Source organism: Cervus canadensis, chromosome 13 (assembly GCF_019320065.1).
Source record: "Cervus canadensis isolate Bull #8, Minnesota chromosome 13, ASM1932006v1, whole genome shotgun sequence".
Lineage (NCBI taxonomy): Eukaryota > Metazoa > Chordata > Mammalia > Artiodactyla > Cervidae > Cervus > Cervus canadensis.
Window position 1 is genome coordinate 54,646,605 of NC_057398.1, and position 18,687 is coordinate 54,665,291.

At 47.1% G+C, this 18,687-nt stretch overlaps 1 non-coding gene and 1 pseudogene across 1 annotated transcript; both read right to left on the reverse strand.

Annotated features, from left to right (window-relative positions):
• Nucleotides 1-7,451: 7,451 nt before the first annotated feature.
• Nucleotides 7,452-8,453, reverse strand: LOC122452286 (annotated as a pseudogene).
• A 10,078-nt stretch (nt 8,454-18,531) lies between these two features.
• TRNAG-UCC lies at nt 18,532-18,604 on the reverse strand. Its single transcript has one exon. It is a non-coding gene; the product is annotated as a tRNA-Gly (tRNA).
• Nucleotides 18,605-18,687: the final 83 nt, after the last annotated feature.

The following is an 18,687-nucleotide window of genomic DNA, read 5'->3' on the forward strand; positions in this document are numbered from 1 at the left end:
CTTGCCCAAACACAGCTGCTTTGCTGTATAGTAAGGGCTTGTCGCCGTGTCTCTCCAAAGTTCCTTTCTCCCGTTAATCCCCCGAGAAAATAAATATGCAAGATGTCTCCTCACTCCCAATTGGTCACACAATAACCTGTTTGCCAGGCTCCCATTCATTCTACTTTTTTAAAAAATTTAAACTGCCAAAGTCTTGAACACTTTAGTGTGTATCATATGCTCAGTCATGTCTGACTCTCTGCAACCCCGTGGATTTCCTGCAACCTCCCCAGGCTCCTTTGTCCATGGGATTCTCCAGGCAAGAATACTGGAGTGGGGTTGCCATTTCCTCTTCCAGAAGATCTTCCTGACCCAGAGATCGAACCCGAGTCTCCTGTGTCTCCTGCATTGCAGGCAAATTCTTTACTGCTGAGACACAGGAGAAGCCCAAACACCTTTAGTGAGTATGACCAGAAAATAATGACATAGGTATGATCTACTCTGCAACACTTGAGCTGCAAGTATTGTCAGTTTCTCTTTTGAAACTGAGGTGCAACTCATATACCATGAAGTTCACCTTGTTAAAGTGTACAATTCAGTAGGCTTCAGTAATGCCATCATCACCTCTAACTCATTCCAGAACATTTCCATCACCACAGCAAGAAACCCCATACCTGTCAGGAGTCAGTTCCAACTTCCTCCCCTGCTCCCTCTCCCTTGACAACCACTAATCTGCTGTCTACATGGATTTGCTTATTCTGCATATTGCATGTAAATGAAATCATATAGCATGTGACTTTTTGTGTTTGCTGTCTTTCACTTGGTGTAATGTTCTCATATTGCAGCATATTGTATCCATATTGCAGCCTGTGTCAGCCCTTCATTCCTTTTTTTTTCTTTTAATCTCCTATGCACAGGTAAGAGTGTTGGGTGTCTGGTTGGGGAAGGCTGTTAGAACCACTGAGACCATCCTACCAGGAAGCAGCACAGAGGGTTACAGCCTGGAGTTTGCCTACTCAGCACCCAGCTAGGGCTCTGGGGGCCTTCTTGGAGGGGGCAGGGGTGGGAGACAGCAATGAGGCTTGGGCAGCATTCAGGTCACAGGTAGAGTACTTGGGCCAGGGTGGGGCAGTGTGTGTGAGGCACTACTAAAGGTAGGGTCCTCTTAGGAGGGGCAAGTTTGAGGGTTCACAGGAGGTGATTAAGCTGTTTCTTTTTTTTTTTTAGTTCTACCACTTTATTGCTACCAACCCATCTCCCTCCACCCTCGTGCACACATGCTCTGTCATGTAATCCCATGGACTGCAGCCCGCCAGGCTCCTCTGTCCATGGACTTTTCCAGGCAAGAATACTGGAGTGGGTTGCCATTTCCTTCTCCATATTCCTTTTTTAAAAAATAGTTTTATTTATTTATTTTTGGCTGTGCCAGGTCTTCACTGATGCCCAGTCTCTTCTCTAGTCGTGGTGAGCAGGGGTTACTCACAAGTTGCAGTGTGCAGACTTCTCACTACAGTGGCTTCTCTCGTTGTGGAGCACAGGCTCTAGGACACGTGGACTTCAGTAGTTGTGGTTTCCGGGCTCAACAGTTGTAGCATATGGACTCAGTTGCTCCACGGCATATGGCATATGGGATCTATCGTCCCAGATCAGGGACTGAACTCCTGTCTCCTGCATTGGGAGGGAGATTTTTACCACTGAGCCACCAGGGAAGCCCCTTTTTTTCCTTTTTTTTTTTTTGGCCATGCCACTCAACAAGTGGGATCTTGGTTCCCTGACCTGGAATCAAACCCATGCCCCCTGGATTGGAAGTGAGGAATCTTAACCACTGGATCACCAGGAATTCTCCGTTCCTTCTTGTATAAATGTATGTACTACATTTTGTTTATCTATGCGTAACTTTTCACTTTGGGCTGTTATTAATAATGCTTCTTTGAATATTCTTGCACAAATTTTCTGAGGCAATTTTCAATTCACTTGTGTATATATTGAGATGGAATTGGGAGAGTCATATGGTAATTATAGTTTGACTTTTTGAAGGACTACTAAACCATTTTCCACAGTGGCTGTATCATTTTACATTTCCCACCAGTGATATATAAATTTCCTTTCCACTTTTCCCCAGTTTTCTTGAGATATAACTGACTATAACATTTTATTAAAGTGTACAACATAATGATTTGATATGTGTATATTGTTAAATACATTTAATTACCATCCATCACCTCACATAGTTACATTTTTTGTTTCTTTCTTGTGGTGAGAACTTTTAAGATCTACTTTCTTAGCAACTTCCAAAATACAATACAGTATGGGGTTTTTTTTATCTTTTTTATTGGAGGATAATTGCTTTACAATGTTGTGGTGGTCTCTGCCATACATCAACTCAAATCAGTCATAATTATATGTATGTGTGTATATATATATATCTCCCTTCCCTCTGGAGCCTCCCTCTTCCTACTATTTCACCCCTCTAGATAATCACAGACTGCCAGGCTGGTCCCCCTGTGTTATATAGCAGCTTCCTGCTAGCTATCTATTTTACACATGGTAGTGTATGCATATCAGTGCTACTTTCTCAATTTGTCCTACCTTCTCCCTCCCCTGCTGTGTCTGCCAGACCATCCTGTACGTCTGCGTCTCCATTTCTTCTCTGTTAAGAGGTTCATCAGTATTATTTTTCTAGATTCCATATATATGCATTAATATACAATATTTTCCTTTTTCTGATGTACAGTATTGTTAACTATAGTCACCATCCAGTATGTTATATCCCCAGACTTATTTATCTTATGACTGAAAGTTTGTATTTTTTTAAACGTTTATTTTCATTTATTTATTTGGTTGTGCTGAGCCTTAGTTGCAGCTCATGGGATCTAGTTCTCTGTTCAAGGATCAAACCTGGGCCCTTTGCATTGGGAACTCAGAGTCTTATCCATTGGATCACCAGGGAAATCCCAGAAGTTTGTATTTTTTAACCATTTTCATTCTTACCTCTTATTGTCCAATACCCGTTTCATTCTTAAACAAAACCATTAAGGGACTGTCTAGATAATCTTAGGTAAACTTTTGTTGTCAAAGGGGTTAAACAAAGCCAGACACCAGTTAAAATGGTAAGGACAGATTTTAATCCATAATAGATGTTGCAATAAGGCAGAGTCCAACCTGAACTGAATCCAGCTTTGATTTCTACAGAGGTGACTGGGCATCGTAGAAGGAGACTGAGAAAGAAGGGAAGGGAGTGAGCTTGGTCTTGGAAGAGCCATAGAAGTAAAAAACTACAAAAAGTGAGCCTGGTCTGTGTGGCAATCATTTGGGCTGCCCACTGTCTGCCTCCCACAGAGACTGGGACACAGAGATTGTATCTTTAGCTGTTGGCTGGAATGGACAGTAAATTCTTTCTTTCAGTAGCCTTGAGTTTCTCAGGCAGGCACGTGAATGGGGAGCTGGGATCACGCTTGCTATGTAGCCTTGAGCTGTTAGAAACTATGTTTTAGTGTTTGCTTCAGTCTTTACAGGCCAAGGTTAAGGTCTCCTCAAGTCAGAGGCACCTGGCTAGAGTTTGATCAAAAAGAAAATGAAGAAATGAGAGAGGATCTTTCTCTATTCATGTTCCCCTTAAAGTCTGCAATGAAACCTAACACTGATATCATCACTGAAAGTGAAAGTGAAGTTGCTCAGTCGTGTCCAACTCTTTGTAACCCCATGGACTGTAGCCCACCAGGTTCCTCCATCCATGGGATTTTCCAGGCAAGAATAGTAGAGTGGGTTGCCATTTCCTTCTCCAGGGGATCTTCCCCACCCAGGGATTGAACCAGGTCTCCAGCATTGCAGGCAGACACTTTACCATCTGAGCCACAAGGAAAGCTGATATCATAGCTAGTTTTTGTTAAAATGGGCTCAATGCATCCTGCTATGGAAATTCCATCAGCTTCATAGACAGCTCATATACAGCATAGCTCATCCATTGAGAAGTAGCCGGAGTTGCGTGTTTTCATGGATGTGGAATGAGAGGACAGAACTGAAATGTTAACACTGTGGGTAAGGTGTCCATCCGAGATCATCCTGGTGAAACACAACAGGAAGTACATTTGCCTGCACGATGTGCTAAAACATTGACAGGAGGAGTCCTTGCTGATTTTAGATTAAAACTTCTGACAAAGGAGCTTTGGAGAATGAATGTTCTTGGGCAGAGAATGCTACTTTAAAACTAACTCCACAATTGATACCTTTGAAAGAATCTTTCATGACAAACAGAAAGACAAATAAACTCTCACTTTGGACAACAGCCTCTGACAGCTTGAAAATGTGTATCTCACCCTCTCTCTCAGAATGAGAATAGAGAACCAGTAGGTTTAGTAAAGTGTCCCCTCCACCCCAACCCATCTCTGTCTTCCCTGTGTGAATCTCTTTTAGTCTTGTTTGTGCATCACAATCTTTAATATTGATATGCATGAATTATGGTTGAACATTTATTATGTTGGGCTTCCCAGGTGGCTCAGTGGATAAAGAATCTGCCTGCAGTGCAGGAGACGAAGGAGACACCGGTTCGATCCCCAGGTTGGGAAGATCCCCTGGTGGAGGGCATGGCAACCCATTCTAGTATTCTTACCTGGAGAATCCCATGGACAGAGGAGCCTGGCGGGCTACAGTCCATAGGGTTGCAAAGATTCAGACACAACTGAAGCTACCGAGCATGCAAGCGCACATTCATTATATGTAAGATTCAGTAGGGTTACAAAGTGAGTTTGGAGGCATTCTTCTCCTAGAAACTTACAATCAAGTGTATAAAATAAATGCATAAATAAAGTAATAAATAAATAAAATACAAGGTGAAAATCAGTAAAGTTATGTGGGAGTTTGGAATCTAGTTATTCAAGTGTTAGTTGCTAAGACATGTCCAACTCTTTGGGAATCTGTGGACTGTAGCCCACCCAGCTCCTCGGTCCATGGAATTCTCCAGGCAAGAATACTGGAGTGGGTAGGCATCCCTTCTCTAGGGGATCTTCCCAACCCAGGGATCAAACCCAGGTCTCCTGCATTGTAGGCAGATTCCTTACCATCTGAGCCACCAGGGAAGCCCCTATTGATTCAAAGGGAGGAGAAATAATTCTGGCTAGATTTGAAAGAGAGTCCTTCCTTGTTGAAAAAAGGCCAAAAAGTACCCGTGTGTGTGTGTGTGTCTGTGTGTCTGTGTGTGTCTGTGTCTGTGTTTCTTTTGGCTGTGCCACATAAGTTACAGGATCTTAGTTTTCCAACCAGGGATTGAGCCTTGGCCCTCAGCAGTGAAAGCAGAGTCCTCACCACTGGACTACCAGGGGATTCCCCTCGAAAGCACCCTTTTGAATGGGGGACTGACCATAGCATCATAGTACTAGCTATTTAGAGAAGTTTAAAAAGGAAATGCACAATCCCATAGTCAAATTTGGGATGACTGCGGCTAGAGGAAGAGAGCATTTTTACACCCGTCACAGGTAGGGATGTTTCCCCTCTTTTGTGGCTTGACTAATTCTTTTTTAAGGCCTAAAGCCTACCTTTTGTCCAACTGTTCCCCTAGTTAAAAGCTTCATAATGACAAACGCTTGCTCTCATACCCTACATTTTTCCTAATCTAATTACACTGCTTCTAGATAGTTTCTTCCAGTTCAAAGTATTTGCAACTTGGTTTTTTCTCTTTTTTTAATTTTTAATTGGAGGATAATAGCTTTACAATTTTGCGTTGGTTTCTGCCATACAACAGTGTGAATCAGCCATATGTGTTCATGTGTTCCCTCCGTTGTGAACCTCCCTCCAACTCTTCAACTTGTTTTAATATTGAAGAACAATGAAGAAAGGACCAGCTTTCCCCAATTATATGTGTAGGAATGTGTGTGCTTTTGGATGTTTATATTCTATGGGGAAGGTCTTATGGATTTCAAGTGTTACAGAGGTCTTATGACCTCTGTCGAGGTTACAGAAGGTCTTATGGATTTCAAGTGTCACAAGGCTAGAGCCTAGAACTTTTCTAGCTAGTTATTAGGATATCATTTTAAAAAATTTTAGGACTCAAAGGACTCAAAATATAAGTGTCAAAATATCCCCACACTGGCTGTTTTTATCAAGACTGGTTGGACGGTTTGTGGGTTCATGACACAGAGTGGGTTAATTAGGAGAAGATACTACAATAAGGAAACATAAGCTTCATCTTTAAAAACTTCAGGAAAGTTTCATTACTTTGTCTTGACTTGACATGGTATGGAACCCACTTCCACACCAATTATATCTGGTAGATGCTAAGCATCTAATGATAAACAGAAACGATCCTGCCTTCAAGGTGACCATGATGAGATCAATAACATTTCTCAAGTTCCTGTAGACCAAACTGATCACTCCCTTTTTTTTCCAATATCTTGAAGATCTGAGAGATCGATGACTCAAAGTAGAGTCTCTGACAGTTGTAACATCAGTTACTATAAAAACAGCAGTTTGGTTTATAGTAGACTAGTAATCTGCTGCTGTCGCTTCAGTCATGTCCGACTCTGTGCGACCCCATAGACGGCAGCCCATCAGGCTCCTCTGTCCCTGGGAGTCTCCAGGCAAGAATACTGGAGTGGGTTGCCATTTCTGTCTCCAATGCACGCATGCATGCTAAGTCGCTTCAGTCATGTCCAACTTTGCGTGACCCTATGGACCACAGCCCACCAGGCTTCTCTAGGTGAGAATACTGGAGTGGGCTGCCAGTTCCTTCTCCAGGACTAGTAGTCTACTATAGTTAATAGCAGACTAGAAAACTCAGACACGTACAAGCATGTTTTTGGAAACATTATTGGTAATAGCTTATAACAATCCCCCAAATGTCCATCAGTGGTGAAAAAGATACATAAATTGTGTGGATGTGTGTCAGTATCCAGAGTTGGTACAATATTTTTTTTTTTCATTTTAAATCATTTTATTGTTTATACCATAGTCACATGTGAATTCACAGAACTGTTCCCATGACAGACAAAACTGAGGCCTGTTAATCAAGGAAAAATAAGTGAAGGTTTTCATGAAGCTTGAGGAGAGACATCCCACAGTAACTAACACAAGGATGGCTGTAGCAATCTCAGGCAGTGGTGCCAAAATGTGCGCGTAGGTAGGAAGAAAGAGTGCTCCAGCAGTTGCTGGCCTGTGTGTGTTGGCCTGAGACCACTGCTGTTTTCTGAGGGGAATTTCTTAATATGTTTGGTAAGCAAATCAGTTCTAACAGATTGGTAAGTGAAGTAGGGTGACACTTCTGCAGAATAAATTCTACAAGTTTCTGGGCAAGTTCTACAAATCTCACTGGTGATAAATGGTTGTTGAATTATGATCCTGCAAAGGTAATTCCATAAATGGACATCCAGGGAAATTGTAAAGCCTTAGGCCAAAAATAAATATTCACACATACCTAACCTACACACCATGATTAAGATGGTGTCATGTTAGGCCTTCTGAAAGAGTCAGAGCAGGAAAGCTTATTCAAACAGAAGGTCCTTGTCTTTTTCTTTCAGCCAAGAGATTAGTAGGCTCCATCACCTCTCAGCTGCACTTCAATGCTCCAAGTCCTTCTCAGATTTTTCCTTAAGAATATTTTTCTTCTTCTGTATTTTTGCACTAGTGGTAAATAACCCACCTGCCAATGCAGGAGATGTAAGAGATACTGGTTCAATCCCTGGGTTGGGAAGATCCCCTGGAGGAGGGCATGGCAACCCACTCCAGTATTCTTGCCTGGAGAATCCCCATGGACAGCGGAGCCTGGCAGGCTATAGTCCATAGGGTTGCACAGAGTTGGACATGACTGAAGCGACTTACCACGTATGTGCATTTTCTTTAACCTGCAGAACTCTTCTCTCTCTCTCTCATCCAGTTCTGTGATGATATAAGCAATGGTACATTTAATCTGGGGAATGATGACACGTTCAATGGCATTTACACACCTATTGATTATCTTAATAGCTTCATCCAAAGGAACAAAGGAAGTCTGCAGTGAAGCCAGTTCCAGCAGTAGTTCTTTGGCATAATTCCTCTTCAGTTTAGCCAACTGTTCCCCACGTCTGGCTAAACCAGTCAGTTCATAGCTGTCATTTCTTTCAGGGTGATGTTCAAATACTGGCAAAAGTCAGTATTTTTGCTACATTATCTTTCTTTGCTCTAATCTTCACTTGGGTTTTATTTACATTTTGGATAACTGTGATGCTGAAGTCCACATGTTTTGTGTGGACATACATTTTCACTTTTTTTAAGGTATATACTTGTGAGTGAAATTGCTGGGTCACGTGGTAACTCCATGTATAACATTTCAAAGAGTCACCAAAGTGTTTTGTATAGTGTCTGTACCATTTTGCATTCCCACCAAAAATGTATAAGGGTTTCCGTTTCTCCACATTTTCAACAATATTTGTTATTATCTACCTTTTTGGTTATAGCCACTGGTGGTTCTGACATGATATCTCATTGTGGAGACTCTATTCAATGTTCCGTAATGACTTACATTGGAAAAGAATATAAAAGTGGAGTGGCTCAGGCGGTAAAGAATCTCCTTATGATGCAGGAGACCCAGCTTCAATCCCTGGGTCAGGAAGATCCCCTGGAGAAGGAAATGGCAACCCACTCCAATATTCCGGCCTGAAGAATTCCATGGACAAACCCTAGTGAGCTACAGTCCAAGGGGTCACAAAGAGTAGGACATGACTGAGCATATATGTATATAAATACCAAATTGCCCCAGCATCATTTATCAAGCAATGCATCCTCTCTACAGGGGTTGAAAAATGCCTCCATCATCACATAAACAGTAGCTCCAAGGAAATATGTCCCCTTGCTGCTGCTGCTAAGTCTCTTCAATCGTGGTTGATTCTGTGTGACCCCATAGATGGCAGCCCACCAGGCTGCCCCGTCCCTGGGATTCTCCAGGCAAGAACACTGGAGTGGGTTATGTGTCCCCTTAGTCTGTGGTTTTTCACGCTTCATGGCACACCACAGTGTCATGCCATTTGGAAAACACCTTGCAAACATTTTTCTCAAAGAGATAGTTGGAAACCTCCTAAATAAGTGATAATAATAGATTATGGTGCAAGCCGTACAATCACTTCACACAATGCTGCTGAAGACTTGACCTAGAGTGATCGGGCAAAAGCCCGCTCTAGTTTCCCTGGCTCGCGGAATTGCCAACGTTTTTCATTTTCCTCTTTTCTTCCATTCAAATCTTCAGTGACTAAAATATTCAGAAGACAAGCAATAAATGTTAATAAAACAAAAGCCCTTTCAAGAATTTAAATCGTTGACGGTTTAAAAGAACTCATGCACGGTACATCTGGGTCCAGCACACAGAGTTATGCTGGGTTCAGCAGCTGCTGGAGGTGTTGGTGCCAAAGTCCACATGCCAGGCTCCCCAAGGGACATCCTCTCTTAGACCCCTGGAGCCCTCCCATCCTGACCCATCAAACCCTACTTCCCACAGCTGGCTCTCCCCTCCCTCCTCCTCTTGAGACAACACCAGGGGAAGCATCCCTTAATTGCATAACACAGGCAATGGGGTGGGAAGAAAGCAGGACACCCCTTTCTCCAAGGAGCAGGAAGTCCACACACTCCCCTCTCCGTGAGGGCCAGTTGTCTTGGAAGCCACACAAAAGAGCTTCTACCTGAGCTTGGGGAGAGCCAACACGGCGACCCAGATCCCCTCCAATGAGAAGGTGCTGGAGGGGAGGGAGTTGTAGACTGTAAAGACCACTTGGATTTCCAGCATAAGGTATGTGGGAGGGTGGGGAAGAAAGGGTACAGGGCAAAAAGAGTGGTTCAGTCTCCACCTGGAAGGAAAACATGACCAAGAAGGTGGGGTTTGGATTTATGGGAATTAAGCAGTTTCGTGTAGGACTTTGCACACTCGTGAGGCCTCTCTGCCTCCGTTTCCTTGTTTTGATAATGGAGATAATAACATCTATATCATTAGCACAAGTTCATGTGCCTGAGGTACAGTGAGGTCAAACACACCAAAACATCCGAGTTTGGAGCGGAGAAAGGTTTATTGTGGGGCCATGCAAGGAGAAGGGTAGCTCATGCTCTAAAAAGCCCCAAGCTTCTCAAAGGGTTTCTGCAAAGCATTTTTTAAAAAACCCAGGTGAGGGCAGGGGCCACAGGGTATGTGAGTAGATCCTGCACAGTTGGCTGATGATGAGGGAATAGGGCGGGGTCACAGGGGTTAACATTATCAGTCCTGGGGCTGTGTACTCACGGTCATCATGTAGTTAGCATCTTCCATTTGGTGGGGGTTTTCACATCCGAGAAACAACTCAGGAAATGTGCATCAAATACTGTTCTCTTCAGAGAGGAGCTAAAGCAGAGGACAAAGGGGGAAGATGTGTTCTGGGAAGGCCCCATGGGGTGGTGCTCGGTTATAAGATCATTAAGTGACACGTGATATCAAGCACCCAGCAGGGCCCGGACTTTACTGAGTCGCATGTGTTCCTTCCCTCCACACGGCCCTCCTCACGTGCATGCACACAAGCAACCCTCCCTGCCCTCCGTCCCACCCCCGGGCATGGAATGCGCCTTTAAGCAAACCCGGTGCCAGCAGAGACCGGCAGGAAGAGTGTACACTGAGTCCTGGTCTCCCTTTGGGAGGCCAAGGGCAGGGACTGGGCCAGTCACGCGACTGCCCAGGCTCCAAGGTAAAAAAAAAGACCTCAGCCGTGCAGGAAATACTGTGGCTGCAGCAGAAAAACCGAGGCTGGTTTGTGTATATTGTATTTCTGGCCCAGCACATAGGCATTGTACAAATTAAACAAACAAACGGCGTTTTTGGCCTTGAACTCAAAAGACTTTTGGCATTCTTCTGTTTCTACCCCCCACCCCTACCCCCAGCTGGTACTTCCCCTGTTGTTGGGGCCAGAAGCCAGAGAATTCTTCAATTCCTCTCTCTACCTCTCCCCTCCCACCCTGGCAAGTCCCGCCACTTCTGTTTTCTAAAAATCCACATGTATCAAATCTAGAAAAAGGGTACTGACGAACCTATTTGCAGGGCAGGAATAAAGACGAAGACGTAGAGAATGGACATGGGACACAGAGCCGGAACGGGAGTGTGGGACGAATTGGGAGAGTGGCATTGACATATACACGCTACCTTGAGCAGCATTAGAGATGAAGACGGTGGAGAGCTGACTCGCGGATACAATGGGGAAAGGGGTGGGGGGGGACGGATGAATTGAAAGAGCAACGCTGAAACATATACATTACCATATGGAAAGTAGGTAGCCAGTGGGAATTTGCAGTGTGAGGAAGGGAGCTCAAACCTGGTGCTCTGGGACGACCTAGAGGGGTGGGATGGGGTTGGAGGTGGGAGGGAGGATGGAGAGGGAGAGGACATAGGTCTACCTACGGCTGACTCGGGCTGAGGCGTGGTAGAAACTAGCACAATATTGTAAAGCAATTATCCTCCAATGAAAAATAAAATAAATAAACGAATGAGAAACAATTCATTTTAAAAAATGATAGATAACTAGTGGGAAGCTGTGGCAGAGCACAGAGCCTAGCTTGGTGCTCTGTGATGACCTGGGGGGTGGGGGCAGGGGGAGACCGAGAGAGAGGATACAAGGACACAGGCAGCTGGTTCACTTTGTCGTATAGCAGAAACTAACACAACATTGTAAGGCAATTAAACACATACACAAAAAAGAAAAAGAAATTTAAAAAAAAAAATAGGACTCCAGTGAGCACTGTCCTTCCAGGACCCTGGCCACAGGCTCAGTCTGCAGAACAACCCAGAAGCCCCCCCAGGGCGGGGTCCACCCGGGCCCAGTCAGTCCCCATGGCAGCTAAGGGGGGGGGGGGGTCTTTCCAAACCATGGATCCCACAGCCACACCCCCACCCCTTCTGAGGACCAGCCCCTCCACTCACCCTCTCTACTGAGGCCCAGGGGCCCTTGGCTGCCGGCCTCTCACCTCTCCCCGGAACTCCCCTCCCACCCTCTCCCTTTCTGGATGCTCCAGCCACACTGGCTCCCCTTTCTCTGAGCCCCCTACCTCCTGCAGGTTGCCCTGCTTCTGACAGCTTTGCAAAGCTTTCTCCCTGGTGGGAATCCCCTGCCCCAAGGCTGTCCTGTCCTCCTACAGGCCTGGCCGCCCACCCACTCAAGGCCCCTCACTTCCTTCTCTCGTAGCATCACTTGTTTTTCCCTTTGGTCTGTCCCCGCAAGGATGCAAGGGGCAGACACTTGAACCTGGTTACTCGCAGGCTCTCCTATCTCAGTGTCTGGCCTAGAGTAGGTGTGAAGGTAAGGCTTAGTGGACAGCTGAGTGACTGAATACGTGAAAGATGGAAGAAACTGATCAGTCAATGACAGCAGACAGCCAAGCCCCCTTCTCTGACTCTCCGAGGGGCAATGCCATGGCGGGGTGGGGAGAAGTCCCAGGCAGACACCCACACACCAGACCACAGACTGGCTTAGAGCCCCAGGAACTCCCGTGGGAGCCTTGAGTACTGAGCCTTGGCGAGAACTCAGTATCAGGTGCTCCACACCCCCTCTCCAGACTGACTGCACTCTCTCTCCTTGTCCCCTCATCAGCAAAGCCTCATTGAACTCCTCCTGCACACCAGGCGTCTTCAAGGCACTGAGGATGCCGCAGGGAAGCAAACTGCCCCAGCTCTCATGGAGCTTGACTCAAGTGCAGGAAGGAGACCCCCCCTAAAGAGGGAGCAGCTGAGAGTGAAGCAAATGCCTTTTGGGGTGGCCCGGAGCAGGGCCCTGGGATGGAGGTGACACCCTCTGATGGCGGTGGGGGAGGGAGAGGGGTCAGGCAAGTCTCCCACCATCTCTGCTGCAGTATTTTCATCCATGAAACGGGCTGATGACAGCCCCTCTTCATAGGGACTTTATCACAGAAGTCAGGTCCCACCCTCACCCGTTCAAAGCCAGGAGCCATGCCTTCTGTCACTAAGAATCCCGCAGGATGTCCCATCGCCAGCTCCATGGCCCCCAGCCCACCTCCCTGAGCTCATCCGCTCCTATTGCACCCCCAACTCCCTCTGGGCATCCTGCTGCTCGTCAGTCAGGCCAGGAAGCGCGTGGAACAAACTCCACTCCCTTCCAGGTCATACCTAGGGCAGGCCCGTGACCAGACCCCTGAACTGAAGCTCAGGGCCTCACCCTCCCCGCCACTCACACACACAGTCCGCACGCTCAGCATGAGGGGCAGCTGAGGGCAGCCGCAGGTTCGTTTCGATGATTCTTCTAGAGCTGTCAGGAGTTACACAAGAACTTCATGTTCTTGTTCCTCCTTGTTCCTGAGCAGGGCTATCCCATGGAGGTGTCTGGAGACCATGCACTCTGCACAGATTGTTCTGGGTTGGCCAGAAAGCAATAAACAGGGACCAGTTTTGTCCCAGATGCACTGCCAGGCTTCCTGTAGAGCTTTGTGCTGTATCTATCCCTGCCTTTCCCACCACTAACATTCATCCAGCGCGTTTGTATGTGTGTACTAAGTCGCTTCAGTCGTGTCCAACTCTGTGCTACTCCATGGACTGTAGCCCACCAAGCTCCTCTGTCCATGGGATTCTCCAGGCAAGAATACTGGAGTGGGTTGCCATTCCCTTTTCTAGGGGACCTTGCCGACCCAGGGATCGAACCTGCATCTTTTATGTCTCCTGTGTTAGCAGGCTTCACTTGGGAGCCTCCCTCTCTCTCTCCCTTAAGTTGTTAAGTCGTGTCCGACTCTTGCGACCCCATGGATTGTAGCCCGCCAGGCTCCTCTGTCCATGGATATTCTCCAGGCAAGGATACTGGAGTGGGTTGCCATTTGTATGCAAGCATAAGGCTATGGGATCACCTGTATTAACAGCTAACTCTAACAGAGAGCAGAAAAAAACAGGGTGAAGACTTGCTGCTGTGTCCGGAAGAACCAATTCATTCAGCAGAGCTCAGGGAAGGCTGCATGGAGGAGGAGGCCTTGAGCTGAGCCTTGGGAAAAATAAGATAACTCCCAGTGCAGGACTGGGAGGCGGCTGCTGGAATGGGGCGAAGGCCAGAAGGTGGCCTCTCCTGGCCAATCCTGACCAATCCTGGCAGTCCTGGCCATGGGGAACCTCAGCCTAGAGGGAGAGGGGGCAGAGGGTGTGGTGGGGTTGGGGAGAACAGCCGTAGTTCCAGATAAACATCTTGGACACCTCTCATTGGCAGGGGACCCGGGCTGCTAGAGAAGCAATTCCCATTGTTTCTGTTTCCTCCGTGGGGGGCTGTTTGAAAGGAGGCAGCAGGCCTCTGATTGTCAGTGGCCTTGAGAGCTTCTTAAGAGCTCAAGAGGAAGGCAGAATAGGAAACGACCCCCTTGAAGAAATAAAAGCTGAACAAGGATCAAACGACAGTGCCCGTGGTTTTGTAAGAAGCAGGCTCTGAGAAAATTCCTCTGACTCAGATACCAGTGCAAAGAGGGACCATCCATTTCAAACTTATAATTTTACAGAAAAGGATGCCCAGTTTCCGGAAAGTGACGTGACTGGTTCAAGGCCACGCAGGCGATTGCTTTCCTGACCCCCTGTGCGGGGCTCGGGTTACTTCCTGAGGTTGAGAGCAGGCGAAAGGGAAAACCCAGGTCCCTTCTCCCTCCCTCCTGTGTTAGCAGAGGAGGGACAATTCCCAGCCAAGCCGGACAACCCCTGCCCAGGTGCCCACGAAGACTCAGGTCACAGGAAGGGCCTCAGCCGACTCTCAGGTGGGGTGGCTCCCTCACCCGCTTCCTGCCCACTGGCCTCCCCGGCTCTAAGGCCTAGGGTGTCTGCGATACCAGGTTCCAGCCCCGCCAATCAGGAGAGTGAAGGGCAGTGGTTGCACTCACAGCAGAAGGCACACCCTTGGCAAAGGCCTTCAATTGCCAGAGTCAGTGACCCAGGCAGGGGCCTTTACCCACTCCCCGCGCCCTCCCAGCGGCCTCTCTCCAGCCACCCGGGAGCACTCAGCCTTCTCTCACCTCTGGGCCTTTGCACGGGGCTCCCATCGCCTGAAGCCCCTCCTTCCTCCTCTGCCTGGGCAGCTCTGCTCACCCTGCAGGCCCCAGCTCTGTCATCCCTGCCTTTTGGAAAGCCTTCTCAAGATGGGTGGAGGGGTCCTCCTTTTGAGTCCCTGGGTCCCCACAGGCACACGCTTATCACATGGGATCCTCTGAAACCCTTTGATCAACTGCAAGTTCCCTCAGGGCCAAACTTTCCTTTGTTTATTCTAAAAATAGGAACACCACAATGACATGATATTGAGCTCTTTCTGTGGGTTTCACTGTGGTGAGAAGCAACTCACTCTCTCCTCCTGATGGGCTTCTCATGTGGCTCAGTGGTAAAGAATCTGCCTGCCAAGCTGAGGATAGGATGATTTCAGAGAAGAGCACTGAAACAGGTATATTGCAAGTTTGATGCATGAAATAGAGCACCTGAAGCCGCTGCTCTGGGACAACCCAGAGGGATGGGGTGGGGAGGGAAGTAGAAGGAAGGTGGGGGGTTGAGGATGGGGGGGACACATGTGTATCCATGGCTGATTCATGTCTATGTATGGCAAAAATCATCACACTATTGTAAAGTAATTATCCTCCAATTAAAATTAATTATTAAAAAAAAAAAAAAATCTGCCTGCTAAGCAGGAGACTCACAGTCATTCCCTGGGTCGGGAAGATACCCTGGAGAAGGAAATGGCAACCTACTCCAGGATTCTCCCCTGGAGAATCCCATGGACAGAGGAGCCTGGTGGACTACAAAGAGTGCCTGAACGATAGCGAGGACAACTCCTTCGAATAACTCCACAATGTGGGTAGTGGGAGGTGTCGGGGGCTGTGGAAACAGCAATGTACCACCCACATGTGCCTGCTGGGAGCACTGCGTGCAGACAGCTTTTCAGTGAAGAGCCCTTTCAGGATTGCCTCAGCTCCTGAGAGCAGCTTCAACTAAAGGTATATGCCCCTTTCTTCTTGGGGGTTGACCCCAAGGCGGCCCCAATAACCACCCTGCCCATGAATCTGCAACAGTCTGTCTGCCACCAGGGTACAGAGCAGAACCCCTCGTCCCGATGCCTCCAGGGGAGCAGTCCTACCACCTAGCACGGTGCCAGCTGCTGACTAGAAACTGGCACTCGCCATCTGCTTCTACAATGATGAAGTCACCAGCCCCTGCAGTCACTGACCTTCATCACTTCGCCTGAAAGGAGTTCAGGGAGGAGATCAGGAATGAAGCATGCTATACTCTTGGGAAAATGGGCAGAACAGACCTCAGATAATTAGATATACTCAGGAGATTTTATGAACCCAAATTCTTGCATCTTGTCCCATCTAGAAAACCACAAAAGACATCTGCTCCAGGTGACTAGCAGCAACCTGTGAAAATGTGAGCTTGCGTGCATCTTCCTTCATCAAAATCACATGTATACTGACCTCCCCCATCTCTTTGGAGCAGTTCCCAGAGCTATCTGAGAGGCCATCTCCTGGGTTAGAGTCCTCATTCTGCCCCAAATAAAACTTAACTCACAGGTCTCATGCATTTTCTTTTTTCAGTCAACCCAGAACACAGCACGCACTCGAAATGTATTTGTAATAAAGAAGACGTGATATCCACATACAATGGACTATTCATTCAGCCATGACAAAGAAGGAAATCCTGCTACTTGTGACAACACGACGGATCTTGAGAATATCATGCTGAGTGAAATAAGTCAGACAGAGATAAACAGATACTGTATGATCTCACTTATATGTGGAATCTAAAAAAGAAGCTAACCTTGTAAAAACAGAAAGCAAGATGGTGATTTCCAGAGCCTGGGGGCAAAAGAATGGGAGCGATGTTGTTTAAGGGCATATGTGCTTAGCGGCACAGTCATGTCCAACTCTTTGTGACCACATGGACTGTAGCTCTGTTGGAGGGAAAGAAAAAAATCCATGAGATTTTTCTAGGCAAGAATACTGGAGCGGGTTGCCATTTCCTTCTCCAGGGGATCTTCCCGACCCAGGGATTAAACCTGCATCTCCCGTGTGTCCTGCATTGGCAGGATTCTTTACCACTAGTGCCACCTGTTTAGGGGCACAGACTTGCAACTAGTAGATAACTAAGTCCTGGAGATCTAATGCACAGTCTAATGAATATAGACAGCAACATTGTACTGTTAAAAATATATATATTGTACTGTAATGATCCAACTTAGAGACTAAGTCTTAATTGCTCCCAACACACACACACATGCACACACACACACAAAGATAATTATGTGACAGGTGACAGAGATGCTAACTATGGCTGCAATGGCAATCATACTCCAGTATATAAATGTATCACACCAGCACAGTGTACACCATAAATTTACACAATATATCAGGTATATTTCAATCAAAAATATGTTTTGAACAAATGAATGAACATAAGCAAAGAGACTCCTTGGATGATTTAACAAAAGTGTGTATTTGCCTCCCCTGTCCTCACAGTTCATAATACCTAGACAGTAGTTCCCCTGCAGCTCTATGGTGGGAGGGAAGTGTCTCCAACCCTCCCGCACGCTCCTAAGCTTTCCCACTGATGTTCAGGCTGCCTGTTTGTCTTCTGAACACTTTGTGCCCCGGGGGATTGTCAGAACTTCTGGATCCCCGTGTTTCCCCGTGTTACAGATGAGGCCAGTCTGGGTGTTTGGAAACAAGGCCACTGGCAAACCAAATTGAAAAGAAAACATTCAGGGTGAAAGTCCAGAGTCCTTCCTCGTGGCTGGAAGAGACTAAAAACTGTAAACAGACCCTTTCCTATCCTTGTCCGTCCTCTGCAGCCCGTGACCCTGTCCCTCCTACTGCTCTTGCAGTCACAGCCCCAGCCCAGCCCAGCTCTCCTGCAGCCTGGGCTTGTTTTCCAGCAAAGGGAAAGTTGGGGCTCTCATGTGATCTGCAGGACCCTGGAAGCCACTCAAAGCAGATAAAGGATATATTTCGGGGCAATAGAGAAAAACATTAAGGGAGAATGGGGCGGCAGGCTGTCTCCCCTCCCCTCCCCATCCACGCTGCCGGGTTTCCTCCGTTGTAGTCTTCCCCTGCCTCCCCTCCGCCTCCTCCATCTCTCAGGCCTTCTTTTCCTTCCCTCCCACAGGTCAGGACACATGGAGAGCTGAGCTGAGGAACTTGCCCAGGGTCACAGGGCTGGAGGATGCTAGCGCTGTTCCTGTCCTACAGGGTGGCTTTCTGCTACCCTTGGGGCTTTGGCACGTGGCCCAGGGACCCAGGGACAAAGAAGGGAGGACTGGGTCAATGGATGCGCAGTTGCCAGTCAATGAGAATAGTAGCTGTGGTTGCAGAAATCATGGCAAGCAAGTATATGGGAAAATAAATTCAACCGCACTGGCTTGGGCTCACAGATCCCTCCTTGTCCGCACTCTATGCCTTGACCATGGCAGAGAGGCAACTCAGCCAGCACAGCATCTTGAGAATCCAGTGTGATGGGAGGGTAAGCACCTCAAGGTGGGTTTTTTTTTTAAATATTTGTTTATTAATTTGGCTGTACTGGGTCTTAGTCATGGCATGCAGGATCTTTAGCTGCAGCGTGGGAACTTGATCTAGTTCCCTGACCAGGAATCGAACCTGGGCCTCCTGCGTTGGAAGCTCAGAGTCTTAGCCACTGGACCACCAGGGAAAGTCTCCTTCATGGTTTTTTTTTTTTGTGGGGGGAGGGTTTTTACCTACTTGGATCCATAATGTCGGAACCAGGAATGCACA